The 16,098-nt window shown below is 40.2% G+C and overlaps 1 protein-coding gene and 1 non-coding gene across 2 annotated transcripts in view; both read right to left on the minus strand.

Moving 5' to 3' along the window:
- LOC133062492 (protein diaphanous homolog 1-like) overlaps positions 1-16,098 on the minus strand; it is a 45,157-nt gene that overhangs the window by 22,982 nt on the left and 6,077 nt on the right. The gene's annotated exons all lie outside the window — the stretch shown is intronic.
- Positions 12,720-12,826, minus strand: LOC133062936 (U6 spliceosomal RNA). The gene has a single exon (XR_009694256.1). It is a non-coding gene; the product is annotated as a U6 spliceosomal RNA (small nuclear RNA).

A 16,098-nucleotide genomic window follows, 5' to 3' on the forward strand; every position in this document is an offset into this window, starting at 1 on the left:
AAATATTTCCCAGGACTGAAGGATGTCTCCATCACAACAGACAGATCACCACACAAAGGCATATCATGGTGAAATTCCAAAACACTAGGAAAACAAAATTTTACAACTTGAAAGAAGGGGAACTTCCCCTTGCTATCCAGTGGTTGAGACTTCATGCTTTCACTGCAAAGTAGTGCAAGTTTGATCCCTGGTACGGGAACTAAGATCCCAAATGCCACACAGCGGGGGGGGTGGGGGGGTGGGAGGGGGTGGGCAGGGGGAGGTGTGAGAGAAAAAGAAGGGAGGAAAATTGGTCAAAGGAATCAGAGAAGCTTTGAATTTCTTAACTACTAATATATACAAAAAGCTAAACAACAAAAAAGGCAGTTTAAAATATAAAAAAATAAAATAAAATATAAAAACAATTTTCTAACTTAGAATTCTATACCCAAATTATTAATCAAATGTGAGTTCAGAATAGACATTTTTCAGACATTAAAAGTCTTCAGGAAATGTATCCAAGTGCACCTTAGGAAGCAACTGTAGGATACACTCTACCAAAATAAGGGAGCAAACCAAGAAAGTGACAGACCTGAACTACAGGCAACAGGAGACCTATCATCTGCGAGGTAAAGGAGACTCCCAGAGCAGAGACTTCAGGTTTGTACGCTGACCCTCACACCCCATGGCTTGGCCACTGACACCCTCAGAAGGAGGCCTTGTAAGCAATCGGGGAATCTAAGGTCAGACTGTGCCTCCAAGATAGTACTGTTTATTTTCTCCTGGGAGCCTCGATCTCACAGTGGCAATACTGTCACTTAAACATAGTCTAGATTTTTTCTGGTAACTCAATTTTTATAATAACCTTTCATTTATATGCAAACAATTATTGATAGAAGCACAAAATGTTTTTTAAGGGGCAGAATAACAATTTATTCGATAGGAATTTTTTGTTCAATAGAATTAAATGAGCAAATAAATTTCTGAAGGTCGTTAGTTGGTACAGGAAAAGAGCTTAAACTGCATTTAATAAAAATTCAATTTCTCTGAAAGATTCTCAGTATTATCAAATCTTACTTAAATTAACACAAATTGCTCAAAGGTGCACTGCATCAAAGTAATAGCATCAAAATAAACATATTTGGCTGGGCACTGCTCTGCATTAAGACCATCAATCAAAATAAAAATGAAAAGCTGTCCCCTCACTCACTCCTTCCAGAGTGTAATTCAAAGCTCTGACTCAGTTACCACATCCTAATGTAATATGTGGTAAGATAAATCTTTTGGTTACCATCTATAGGAAACAAGAAACTTCCTAGACACTTTACAGTTTGGTTTCTCAAAGAAACCAAAAATTAAAGTCAAGATCCCAAAGTATGCCCTGTGAGGCTAGACTAATTAAATTGATGACTGAATGAGTTTGAAGCATACCCTGATCAATTAGTATCATAATAAATGCAAATGAAATCTAAAACTCCTTTTCTATAACTGGATTTGTTGTGGTGGTGGTGGTAGCCAAATCTATTAATACTTGAGCTTTTTAAAAGTGGGTTGACTGGACTAAATTTGCCAGTCTTTTGGACAGAGGTTCCCTCTGTTTGCCTAGTAACAGAATTGGCCTTATTATAGATTAAAGGATATAAGAAAATTCATCCAAGGCACTGATTCACTTCTAACCCAATTCCCTGAATCTTTAACTTTTCCCTCCAGTCACAAAAAGGGAATTCTCAATGAAGGATAGTCTCTCATGTAGCCAAACAAAAGGTAATTAGGTAGTGTCCATAGCAGAAGAGAGGTAAGCAGAGATCTAATAAGAGAATATGATTAAACATTATTCTGATCACAGAGTACATTACACAGCAAAGAGTGTTTCTAATTTCTACCAATGTGCTTCGCAAGAACAGTTAATCATGAGCAATTACCTCATGAACCATGTGGCTAGCACAGGGGTAATATAAGCCTACAAGAGCAAGACCATATTTTAGTACCTTCTAAAGATTTTGTTCAGGCTACCTTATCCGGAACAACTATATCTGAGCTCTTGGCTAAGGGAAAACACCACAGCTGAATGCCCCTTGGCCCCTACTCTGTGATGATTCTTAGGAGGATTCCTGGGAACTACAGGTTTTTCTCATAAAACCCACAATCACAATGCAGTTCACTGCCTCAATATACTTAATTCCCAGCTCTCCCTCTTCTGACATCCACACCTGCTCATGGGCTAATTCAGAGTGAGGGAAATGTTTAGTGTGGTAGGAAGAATTCTAGGACCTCCCTCAAGATTTCTAGCCTGAGGTACATAACCTGTATAATTATCAAAACTGTAAATATGATAGGCTATCACTCTTGTGATTAGGTTATATTACTTGCCACAACTGACTTTTAAGAGGGCTTCCCTGGTGGGTCAGTCAGTAAAAATAATCCGCCTGCAATGCTGGACACCTGGGTTCCATCCCTGGGTTGGAAAGATCCCCTGGAGGAGGACATGGCAACCCATTCCAGTAGTCTTGCCAGGAGAATCCCCAAGGACAGACTTTTAAGGAGAAATTATCTGTGTGGGTCTGACCTAATTACACAAGTCCTTTAAATCTAGGGTGAGGAGTGAGAAATACAAGGTTCAACATGCCACTTCTGGTCTGAGCCAAAGAGGCCAAACGGCAGGGATTACAGGCAGCCTCTAGAACTAAGAGTCAATGAAGAAACAGGGACCTCAGTCCTACCGCTGCAAGAGACTGAATTCTTCCAACCTGAATGCGCTTGGAAGGCTTTCCTCCAGCAACTACAGATGAGGACTGGCCGGGCTGACACCTTGATTTCAACCCTGTGACACTGAGACCACAGCCGCACGACCCATGATGGACTCTGACCAAGATAACTATGAGCTAACAAGTGGGTTTTATTTTAAGCTATTGAGTTTGTCATGTTAAAGCAGGCAACCAAAACGTTAAGCAAACTGACAAAATTTATCTAGAACTTTAGCTAAAGGAAAAAGATCATGAGTCCTATTTTTTACTTCTAGCATCCTAAACACTGCAAGTGTGATTCTGAGTGAATCACATTAATTCTTCATGCTTCAGTTACCCTATTTATTAAAAACAAAACAAAACCAGACATACTTCCAGGAACAATTCAGTTCAGTCGCACAGTCGTGTCTGACTCTTCGCGACCCCACGGACTGCAGCACACCAGGCCTCCTTAGGAACCATTAAGGTCATAAAATGTAGTAATGAGAACATTCTATAAAAATAATCATGCTCTTATTACTACAGAAAAACTTCTAGAAAAACATACACATGAAGACTGTACTAGTTGACAAAGCACTCCTACAAAATGTCGAAAGGAAACAGTTATTCCTCATCTATAAATTGTATACTTAGCCATAGTAAGTCATGCCACAGAAAGATCTAAAGGACTCAGTCAAACCAGGCTCTAAATACTTTTATATCAGGTCCTTCTTCAGACCGTTTATTGTAGCTGTTTTTGTGGACCGAACTGTAAGTTGCTTGGGGGCAGAAACCCACATTTGGTTCATTTGACATGTCTCAGTTCAGTTCAGTCGCTCAGTCATGTCCGACTCTTTGCGACCCCATGGACTGCAGCACGCCAGGCCTAGCTGTCCATCACCAACTCCCGGAGTTTACTCAAACTCATGTCCATTGAGTCGGTGATGCCATCCAACCAGCTCAACCTCTGTCATCCCCTTCTCCTCCTGCCTTCAATCTTTCTCAGCATCAGGGTCTTTTCAAATGAGTCAGTTCTTTGCATCAGGTGGCCAAGTACTGGAGTTTCAGCTTCAGCATCAGTCCTTCCGATGAATATTCAGGATCCATTTCCTTTAGGATGGACTAGTTGGATCTCCTTGCAGTCCAAGGGACTCTCAAGAGTCTTCTCCAACACCATAGTTCAAAACCATCAATTCTTTGGCATTCAGCTTTCTTTATAGTCCAACTCTCACATCCATACATGACTACTGGAAAAACCATAGCCTTGACTAGACAGACCTTTGTTAGCAAAGTAATGTCTCTGCTTTTTAACATGCTATCTAGGTTGGTCATAACTTTTCTTCCAAGGAGTAAGTATCTTTTAATTTCATGGCTGCAGTCATCATCTGCAGTGATTTTGGAACCGCCCAAAATAAAGTCTGCCACTGTTTCCACTGTTTCCCCATGTATTTGCCACGAAGTGATGGGATTGGATGCCATGATCTTAGTTTTCTGAACGTTGAGCTTTAAGCCAACTTTTTCACTCTCCTCTTCCACTTTCATCAAGAGGCTCATCAAGAACTAAAGTTCTTCACTTTCTGCCATAAGGGTGGTGTCATCTGCATATCTGAGGTTATTGATATTTCTCCCGGCAATCTTGATTCCAACTTGTGCTTCATCCAGCCCAGTGTTTCTCATGATGTACTCTGCATATAAGTTAAATAAGCAGGGTGACAATATACAGCCTTGACGTACTCCTTTTCCTATTTGGAACCAGTCTGTTGTTCCATGTCCAGTTCTAACTGTTGCTTCCTGACCTGCATACAGATTTCTCAAGAGGCAGGTCAGGTGGTCTGATATTCCCATCTCTTTCAGAATTTTCCACAGTTTATTGTGATCCACACAGTCAAAGGCTTTGGCATAGTCAATAAAGCGGATGTTGCAATTTGATCTCTGGTTCCTCTGCCTTTTCTAAAACCAGCTTGAACATCTGGAAGTTCACAGTTCATGTACTGTTGAAGCCTGGCTTGGAGAATTTTGAGCATTACTTTGCTAGCATTTGAGATGAGTGTTATTGTGTGGTAGTTTGAACATTCTTCGGCATTGCCTTTCTTTGGGATTGGAATGAATACTGACCTTTTCCAGTCCTGTGGCCACTGCTGAGTTTTCCAGATTTGCTGGTATACTGAGTACAGCACTTTCATAGCATCATCTTTTAGGATTTGAAATAGCTCAACTAGAATTCCATCACCTCCACTAGCTTGTTCGTAGTGATGCTTCCTAAGGCCCACTTGACTTCACATTCCAGGATATCTGGCTCTAGGTGAGTGATCACACCATCGTGATTATCTGGGTCGTGAAGATCTTTTCTGTATAGTTCTTCTGTGTATTCTTGCCATTTCACACGTCTAATAGTTAATAAACATTTTAAAAATTATCATCACTCTAGATTTAGGAGCATCATTCTAAGTCCAGTATATTAATTCATTCATTACTTTATTGAAATGAACAAACAAAGGAAAAGTTTCAAGTCAAGGTTTATGACAGTACCTTACGATTGTTGTAGACAGCTCAGACAAAACTTTTGAGAATGATGTCTTTCCCTATGAATAAGGCCAGGGGACCCTGAGTGGAGAAGGAAATAGGAACCCATTCCAGTATTCTTGCTTGGGAAATTCTGTGGACAGAGGAGCCTGGCAGACTACAGTCCAGGAGGTCAAACAGGATGGAGTGACTAAACAACAACAAAGAAACAAAGACATAGGCTACCTATGGGTAAAATGGGAAATAAGTCTCACCGTAGCCAACAATAGTTTCCTTCCAAGTCCTAATACACCTACCCAGGAAGGAACAGGTAAGGTATCTGTCACTCAGAATCAAAGTGAACAGAGAGAAAGGTCTGGCTCTGATTCAATTTTTTTATTTTAGTACAGGACTGACATTGTTTCTTAGGATAGCGAGGCAATGGATGATCGTTAACAAAAACCTGAATTCAGTTACCAAAGAATCCCATTCCAGCTTTGCCACAAGATTTGCTATGTTTCCACTAAAGGACAGAAAAGATAATGTAAGTTTTTCTTTTTATCCATCACAATTTCAGTCTTCCTATCTTTAGGACTATGTTGTCTCACAGGGCTTCTGTGAAGAATAATAAAATAGATGTAAAGCACTTTGTTTCGCAAAGTGCTTTGTAAAAGGTATATAATTTATGATGATGGAACCAATGAAACTCCCTTCAATTCCCACTCCTTATAAAGAAGTCAATTAGAACTAGAGAGAAGGAAATAATGGATACCTTCCAATGTAGGAAACCTTCCCTTCCATTTTCAAATCATGGCCCAAAGATGGCACTGAATGAGTCAATACCTCATTGACCATTTACAGAGAAACAAACTAGATTGTGACATCATTACTTTCTGGTGCCAAAAGACTCAACAGGAGTTGTGTAGAACTGAAGTACCCACTTGGAAAAAGAAAATCAAAGGAAAAGGGTATATCTGAGGAAAGGAAGTCTACAGAAGAGAAGCAAAAAATGACGAGAAACTGAAAAACATGAACTATAAAGCTAATTTACCTTTATAAAGTTAAATGTGTCTCAGGGAAAGAAAACTGAAGATTATCTAGCAGACCCCAGGAATGAGATGGCACACTCCCATTCTCCGTGACTGCTAAGGAAAATGTGCTAAAGGTTAAGAAAGACTGTAGCAGCTTATCCACTTAGTTCCACACTGCCTGGGCAGCCCCACAGTTAAACTCAGTATTGTCAGAATTCATGCAAGAGACAACAAAGGAAACACAGTAGAGAGGAGTCCAAATCTTTCATTCCTAATTAAAAGACTTCTTTCAGTCTACCCCTGCCTTCCAGAATCAGTATGTTTCCTGATACAAACCAGGGAGCCTGGAAAGATTCTAAGCAGTAGCCTATGTGAAGCACAAGTGAGAAATGCCATATAAAGAACATTAGGTACCTATATTCCATTCCCTTTTTCATTAATTTACTTATAAACTGGAAGCAATTTACTTAGAAATTAAAGCAACAAACTCAATTTCCCTCATAACCATCTAAAACTGATGAGAGTCTGCTTTCCAATAAACATTTCCCAACTATTATTAAAATGAGGGGGAAAACTATATTAATATTAGAATCAATCCTCTGACAGATAGGTCCAGTATATTCTAATAGTTCTCTAGTTGTCCAACAAGGCAAGTCTCTTGAAGAAAAGGAGAAGGTAAACTTTTGCCTCCAGCTTAGCTCATCCTGAAGCCTGGGACTGGCAGAGCCTGCATCCTAGATAGCTGATAGCCTCCAGGAAGGACAGTCCACTCAGGTTTCACTCTTCCAGCCCAGCAGAACAGGTGGAAACCAGACTGGGAACATTGCATTCTTCCCCTACGTCCATCCAAAACAAACTGCCACCCCCTTGCACTACAAAGAACTCAGGGGTTGTGAAAGCAAGCTGCCAATAAAGCAAGTACTCAGGTTCTAAAGCCCTAGTTTCCTACTGTTTAGTCAAGGCTATGGTTTTTCCAGTAGTCATGTATGGATGTGAGAGTTGGACTATACAGAAAGCTGAGTGCCAAAGAATTGATGCTTTTGGTTTTTTTAAATTTTATTTATTTATTTTTTTGTGAAAGTCACTCAGTCGTGCCTGACTCTATGACCCCATGAACTGAAGACTATACAGTCCATGGAATTCTCCAGGCCAGAATACTGGAGTGGTTAGTTAGTTAAGTCGCTCAGTTGTGTCCAAGTCTTTGCGACCCCGTGGACTGTAGCCCACCAAGCTCCTCCATCCATGGGATTCTCCAGGCAAGAATACTGGAGTGGGTTGCCATTTCCTTCTCCAGGGGCTCTTCCCAAGCCAGGGATCAAACCCAGGTCTCCCACATTGCAGGCAGACGCTTTAACCTCTGAGCCACCAGGGAAGCCCGAATTGATGCTTTTGAACTGTGGTGTTGGAGAAGACTCTTGAGAGTCCCCTGGACTGCAAGGAGATCCAACCAGTCCATCCTAAAGGAAATCGATCCTGAATATTCATTGGAAGGAATGATGCCGAAACTGAAACTCCTATACTTTGGCCACTTGATACAAAGAACTGACTCATTTAGAAAGACTCTGATGCTAGGAAAGATTGAAGGCGGGAGAAGGGGACGATAGAGGATGAGACGGTTGGATGGCATCACCGACTCAATGGACATGAGTTTGAGTAAACTCCGGGAGTTGGTGATGGACACGTAGGCCTGGTGTGCTGCAGTCCATGGGATCACAAAGAGTCGGACACGACTGAGCTGAGCTGAGTTTCTGACCAATGTGTCACATGGTGTGGCAGACACGCCCATCTCCTCTGCTGTCAGGAAGGAGGTGCACACAGAGTCTGTCATTTGTGTGAGAGAACAGAGTAAGTAAAGCTTCCTCTCTTTCAAACATCTGAAGGTTCTAATAAAACTTCCAAATACATAAATAGAAAGCAATAAATAATGTTAACCTACTTTTCCAAAGTTTTGACATATTTCTCAAGATCCAAATACTGATACTTGTTCTTTACTTTCTTATTAGATCTCTTTACTGCCTTAGCTGAGAGAAGCTAAGGAAAAAAGGGGTGTTGTTCATTCATTTGGAAACAGTCAATGACTCAGGAATGCTGTTTCCCAATCTCCGTAGCAACGGTCTTCTCCTCCCATGTTGTGATGTGAGAAGCAGAACGTCTACCCTTCCTCATGGGTGAGCCTGTGACTGACACACCCAAAGGCCCGCAGACAGGAAGCTCCTGCAGCTGACACTGTTGCCACACACAGGCCCTGAGTGTGAGGCCACCTTGTGTTAAACACCATTCCAAACCCTTCATTTCTAAATGATGGTTACACCTCTTTTCTTTTATCCTCACATCATTCCTGAATGATGTGAGGATAGAAGTCATCAGGGCCTACTGACAATAGCTTAACTGATCCAAAAATTATACTACTACTGAAAAAGCCAAACTTGATCTTACAAAACCACAGCAAACATTTACTGGCCTGTTAGAAATCTAGAACTAAGATTTTGCGAAAATTTGGGCAAGGGAGTAGGGAGACAGCATGAGGTGAAATCTCATTACTCCTCTGTAATGAGAAATATTGGTATAATCGAGAGTTAAAACAAGAACTTTCTAATACTTCCAGCACCTGTACTTGTGTGGAACTATGTTCTAACGCAAACACATTACAGAATTTCATGCCAAAGTACTCGGACTCCAAAGAGACTTCCATATATTAATATGTATTTTTTTCTTTGGATCTAATTATTGAAAAATAAGTATGATTTCTGGAAAACAAGAGAGGGGATTGTTTTACTTCATTTTTATACACATCTATATTCTCTTAGAAAATGAGAATAATGAAAATCACTTTTATAATGAAAATACATTTCCAAGGAATTTCCCGGCTGTCTAGTGGTTAGGACTCTGCTTTCACTGCTGGGTGCCCAGGTTTGATTCCTGGTGGGGGGAACTAAGATCCCACAAGCCATGTGGTGTGGCTAGGAAAAACAAATTTCCACTTCAAAAAGTAGTAATTTTCAAAGATGAAAAAGCTAAAAAATGTTTATGACACTGTTTTACAAGAAGAAAACATGTAAAAACTGTAATTGCAATATTGTAAAAAATATCTGTGCATAAAGATAATGACTAAAATGTTCAAATACTAAGTGAAATAAAAATTAAAAAATTGAGGGTTCTTAGACTTTGCTATTTTGAAAATGTATGTAAAAGTCATTTCAAAAGAAAAGTATAAAAAATCATAGCACAGCCTCTAAAGGCAAAGCAACATCAACCAATCTTCATATTCAAAATGCCCATGAGCATTTACTCTTTTCCAGTAGTACTTTGCTTAAGGAAACACTCTGGCAGGGCACAGTTAATAAACTTTAGTTACAAAATGCAATATGAGAAAGAATAATGAGCAGTTAGTGGAGTCTAAAAGCTAACTCACCTAATTACATGACCTTGGGCAACTTCATACCTCTAGGCCTCAGTGGCCTTCTCATGTTAAGATGAGGAGGCTGGGTCAGATCATGTCTAGGGTCTCTTCAGGGACCCTTAAAAGCAGTGCTTAGTTACTACTGCTCTTTTGAGGGCAGCCCAATGCCTGTTGCTTGCTGAATAGGACATATCCTACAGTGGCTTCTCACCACTTCTTGTGGTTTCAATCACAGGAAACAGACGTCACCCATGGGCCTAGAAGTAAGTAACGAACAAACCCTGACGGATGCAAAGAGCTGCCAACTAAGGCCAACTCCCATCTTTTTAAAATACCAGAATCAAGAAATCACTAGAAACCTCTATGACTGGGGAGCCTGACACATATCTTTCACAAAAACTAACAAAACTAAAAATATCTCTTTAGGCCCCATGAAAGCAAGATGAAATAACTTTAGAAGAGTCCAAAACAACTTAGCTTCTAAGGCCAAATGAAGGAACTGAAGGAACTCCATTGCTATAGGCAGAAATATGTGACTTTGGAGAAAAAACAAAGGCAATCTTACTGCCAGCAGCATTTTTCGTGGAGATCCAGACATATCCCAGGGACTTGAAGACTCATCTTTATCTTCTTTATTCTATGTGACCTTTAATTTAATATTCTATGTAAAGCTATGAAAGACTACTGTACTAACAGATTCAGTACCACAGGGACTTAGCAATTGTTCACTTTAACTGTATGTTAAAGACCCTAGGATCAAACCCGGGTCTCCTCCATCGCAGGCAGATTCTTCACCATCTGAGCTACCAGGGAAGCCCCAAATGTATGTTATCAATCCCAAGACGATTGGGACAAATACTGCTCTCATTTATAATGACAAAAGTTGGCAGCCCTGTTCTGTGTGAAATAATGCTGAGATTTTTAATCCTATAGACATGTCCCTTCATTAAACACAAGACAAAAACTTAAGATACTATCTCTAGAGAAAATTAAAATCTTTTCTCAACAGAGTTCTTCTGGTCTGGTATAGTCATATCAGTGATTCTCTTTGCCTTACCGTCACCTTGGTGAGAGGACTTATGTTTTCAAAACTGTCATTAGATCACAGAAATGGAGAACCTTGAAAGTAATCCCAAGATTCAGAAGACTAACAGTAAAACTAAAATACGTTAACAGGATATTGCTAACATGAACTAAACTCCATCACTGATCTTAGATACCTTACAAGCTAGATGGGAGGTATGACCCACCCTCCCCAAAAGAGATCTCAATATCATATTCTCTTTCTCTTCATATATAGTGCCTTCACAAAAGACTAAAGAACATTTCAAATTAGCATGTGATCAAAACCTACACTGCACTGTGCTGGAGTATGTTTAGAAGAAAATGAAAAGACCCAAAGATAGGCTCAGACTGTTCCCTCAATGGCAGTTCCTACCTGAGCCTACAATTTGACTCCAGATGAAGACAGTTACATCTTTTAAAATCTAGAATGATCACTGGATGTTTGAGAAGCTGGATTATTATAATGGAAAAGGAATGGAAATCAAACAAACAACTATCTAAACTCCATCTTGGCAGCAGAAGTGATTTGCTGGAACCTTAAGACTAATGTATTCAAGTTCTTCACCATCACATATTCACAAGGCCAAAAACTGCATCAACATGCATCGTGACATGCTACCAAATGCAAATTTTCAGTCCTGCTTTCTATAGGTTTCTACAGAAAGAGAACCTAAAAGCTCCTCCCAGGGATAAAATAATCTCTATGAAGTGGCTTTCTTTAAATGATTCATCTCCCACTATCCTCTTGATGGCTATAACCAGGCCATTTCTTTTTACTACAGCCACACATTCAAACTTGAGCCTGTGTTCACACCACTCCCCACCCCATGAAACCCCTTCCCCCTCTCCTCTACCAATCCTTGGATTTATTTCCAGGGCTGATCATGTTCCCCATCTTCTATGAAGCTAACTAGCATTGCCCGCAACTATATTCTAAATTATTCATGCAGAGTTTGGGATATTAGTATAGATCTTTGAAATCATTCACACTATTAATAATTCTCTCATTTCATAAGAAAAGACCAAGAAAAGAGGAGTCACTTGCCCAGAGTTCACATGGTTAATTAGTAGCAGAGTCAGACTAAGTAGAAATATATGGAAAGAATATGTCACTGGCAATGAGAGACGGGGGTTCTAGTCCTAGCTGTAAATTTGGACAGATCACTTCTCTAGGCCCACATTTCTTTATCTATAAGAGATATGAATTAAATAACTTTTAACCATCCTTTTCACCTCCAGCATTCTAAGATTCTGAATCCTAGGTCTTCTGACTCTTAGTTCAGTAATCTTTCCACTTAATTCCTTAAATTCTCTGAATTTCTACAACTTTTGAACAGCTAGAGCCTATAGCACACTGAGTAGTACAGGAAAACAAAAGGTTTCCACCACCACATACGCAGTGAAAAATGCTTTCAGGACAAACAGAATCTCAAAGGTCCCCACTCCTATGCTCATGGCCTTTGAGCTTTTCCTGTCCATTCTTCTACAGCCATGGATGAGATTACAACCTCTTAAAATGCATGGACTGAACCTGTTACGTCAACCACATGACTTCTTGATCTTCCACCTTTTGGATCTAGGGCAGATTCACACAAACAAGGAAACTGTATTCTCTACTCTTTGCCACCAATCATACAGAAAATCCTAGTTTCCAGGTACCTGGACCTCTGTGGCAATGTCTTAATTATTAACCAACTGCTAGGTCTAGAGAATAAACTTCAGCAGTTCCCAGACTCAGGAAAGACGCTGAAGTTGGTACCCATTTGCAGTCCTTATGGTTGAGTTTCAGGGCCAGTCTTTTTTTTTCCTGGGTATAAGGTACTTTTATTGATGGCTACACAACAAGGCAGGGCTCCCTAAGCCCCTCCCCTTCCTCAGGGCCTTGGGGATGGAAACTGTGTGGAGGTCGGGAGATTCTCAGTGTGGTGGAGGATGGAGGTGGGGCAAGGACTCCCCGGCAGCTGAGGAACTCCCTCTTCCTCTTGTGCTCCTGCTGGGGCTGGGGGTCCAGGGACCTTAAAAAATATGGAACGCTTCACGAATTTGCGTGTCATCCTTGTGCAGGGGCCATGCTAATCTTCTCTGTATCATTCCAATTTTAGTATATGTGCTGCCGAAGTGAGCACTCAGGGCCAGTTCTAACATACAGAGAAGACAACTAGAGAGCGGGTCTAGCAGCAGCTTCCTCCTCCCTGCACGTCACCACTGCTTGTTGCTCTTGACAGTAATTCCTGACAGGTGATGCTGTTAGAGCTGTTCTATTTACAAAAGAGACATGGTTACATTTAGACAACTTTTTAATAACCAGGAGAAAGATAGCTTTTGCATGCACTATAACAGCTACTTTTACATGCTGAAGAAAAGAAAGATTTAATTAAGATTCCTGCAGTGGTTTAAAGTCTAAATTATTAAATGCAAAAAGCAGTTAGGTATTTAGCCACTGCACTTTGTTCACCTAGACCCAATACTTCTTTCCCACTAACTGAACTGAAGGAAAGTCCAGTTTTAATAAACCACAGTAGTCAAAGGGCTCTAAAGATATACCATCAAAATTTTCTGACACTATAGAATTCCTTTGACACTATACAAGTGAATTCCTTTGACACTATACAAGTGAAAAAAACTGGACACTTATAAACTGTCAACACAATGCAGTAAATAAAAACATGGTTTTGTGTGTGTGTTTTATTTTTTAATCGGCTAGACCTAGCTTTGAATTCCAGTTCTATGACCTAAAGCAAGTTGCTTGATCACACTGAGTTTCAGTTTAATTACCTATAAAGTGGGAATAATAACAGTACCTATTTTATAAGATTGATGTAGATCAATAATGAGTCTAGAACTCTTCAGTGCAGCACTAGGGCTAAGTAAGTATAACAGACAAGTGCTATTATTATTGTTACTCTTACTGTTATTATTACTCCCTGTCCTTACGGTCTGCAATGAAGTAATCTTCCTATCTATAAAGATGCTGAACAATCATTAATATTTATAGATAGGAAGATTGGCATTATACAACCTGTAACACACTGAGTACAGGAAAACAAAAGGTTTCTAACGCCACATAAGAGATGCAAATGCTTTCAGGATAAATAGAATCTCAAAGGTCCCCAATCCTAAAAGAATTGGAAACTGTCTGTCTTGTCTACAGGTGAAAATTTACACCCCAAAGAGAACATGTGGAATATAACTCACATTTCCACAGTGATAAGAGGAGAATTTGAGTTAAATCTTTAAAACTTTAGGAAAAATATCTTAGTGACTGTGATTTTAGCAAAGATTTTTGAAATATGATACAAAAAGCAAAAATAATTCATTGGACTTCAGTCCAAAAAGAAGGAGATATATTATATGTACGGCTGATTCATTTTGTTGTACAGCAGAAACTAAACAACACTATAAAGCAACTATACTCCAATAAAAATTAATTTAAAAAGAAAAAATTAATTGGTCTTCATCAAAACTAAACATTTTTGTTCTTCAAAATATACTGTTAAGAAAATGAAAAGGCAAGTCACAGGAGGAAGTAAACATTTGTAAAATATATATCCAACAAAGGACTTGTATTTAGACTGTAATAGAAAGTTTTAAGTGGGCAAAATTTTTGAACAGATACTTCAAGGAAGATATACAGAGAGCAAGTAAACACATGAAAAGATGCTCAACATCATTAAAGAAATGCAAATTAAAGCTACACTGAGGACTTCCCTGGGGGTCCAGCGGTAAAGAATCCACCTGCCAGTGCAGGGGAGAGGTGTTCGATCCCTTGTCAGGGAAGATTCCGCATGCCTCAGAGCAACTAATAAGCCCATGTGCCAAAATTACTGGAGCCCATGAGACGCAGCTACTGAGCCCACATGCCCAGAGCTCATGCTCCGCAACGAGAGAAGCCACTGCAACAAGAAGCCCATGCACAGCAGAGTAGCCCCTGCTCACAGCAATGAAAACCTGGTGCTGCCAAAAAAAAAAAAAAGCCACACTGAGATACCATTTGTTGATTAAAAAAAACAAAAACAAAAACAAAAAAATGCACAATCTAAAAGCTGAAATTTATGTTTTAATCAAAGGCCTTACTGAGGACTACAGCCTGGGATGGCAGTCTCTCAGACAGCTCTGAGGGACCATTCCAAAGATGTAAGAAAGGAACTGGGATACATAGGAATTTTTGCTGGGAAAAAAACATGAGGTTGCACATCAACTGATTATTGCTAATTACAAAACAGATTATCCCAAGTTAATGATTTCAGCACTTTTCTGTACATGGGAAGATGGAAGAGTACGGGCTTACTGAATCATTCCTCTGATACACATCTTAACTACCTAAGGCCAGTATCTTATTTCTCTCCATCCTGAATTCCACTCAGGGTGCACTGTCAGGACAGCTACAGTGACTGATGACTTGGTGGCTGGCAACCTGTTTTTCTCCTTCCTGAATTCCCCTCAGGGTACACCATCAGTGACCCCAACAGTGGCTGATGGCTTTATGGCCACAACATCCTTTGCTTACTGAAATGGCAGACAAATTCTGTGTCCACACTATGTATACCCACTGTGCATGTGTGCATGCATGCTCTCTGTGACCCCATGGACTGCAGCCTGCCAGGCTCCTACGTCCATGGAATTCTCCAGGCAAGAATACTGGAGTGGGTTGCCATTTCTTCCTTCAGGGTATCTTTCCAACCCAGGGATGGAACACACATCTCCAGTACTGGCAGGCAGATTCTTTACCACTGAGTCACCTGGGAAGCCCTCACACACTCACCAGGATGGCTAAAATTTAAAACTGATCATACAAAGAGCTGACAAGGAACCAGAACCCATACACTGCTTGTGAAACTGTAAAATGGTACAACCATTTGGGAAAACAGTTTGGCAATTTCTTGGAAAGTTAATCATAGCCGTATCATATAGCCGAGTCATTCCATTCCTAGGTATTTACAAAAGAAAAATAAAGGCGTATGCCCAGACAAAAACTTGTACATGAATGTTCCCAGCAAAACAATAAAGAACCAAAACTAGAAACAATCCAAACATCAAAGCCCCCAAACTGGAAACAATTCAAATGTCTATATAGTAAATAAATAAATTATGGTAGGGGCTTCCCTGGTAGCTCACTGGTAGAGAAGCTGCCTGCCAATGCAGGAGACACAGGTTCAATCCATGATCCAGGAAGATCTCACATTCAGCGGGGCAACTAAGCCAGTGCACCACAACCACTGAGGTTGTGCTCTGGAGCCTGGCAGCCACAACTATTGAGCCCAGATGCCACAACTACAGAAACCTGAGTACCCTGGATCCCATGCTCTACAACAAGGGAAGGCACCACAATGAGAAACCTGTGCACCACAACTAAAGAGAAGCCTGGGCAGCAATGAAGACCCAGCACAGCCAAAATAAA

This window comes from Dama dama, chromosome 9, assembly GCF_033118175.1.
Source record: "Dama dama isolate Ldn47 chromosome 9, ASM3311817v1, whole genome shotgun sequence".
Lineage (NCBI taxonomy): Eukaryota > Metazoa > Chordata > Mammalia > Artiodactyla > Cervidae > Dama > Dama dama.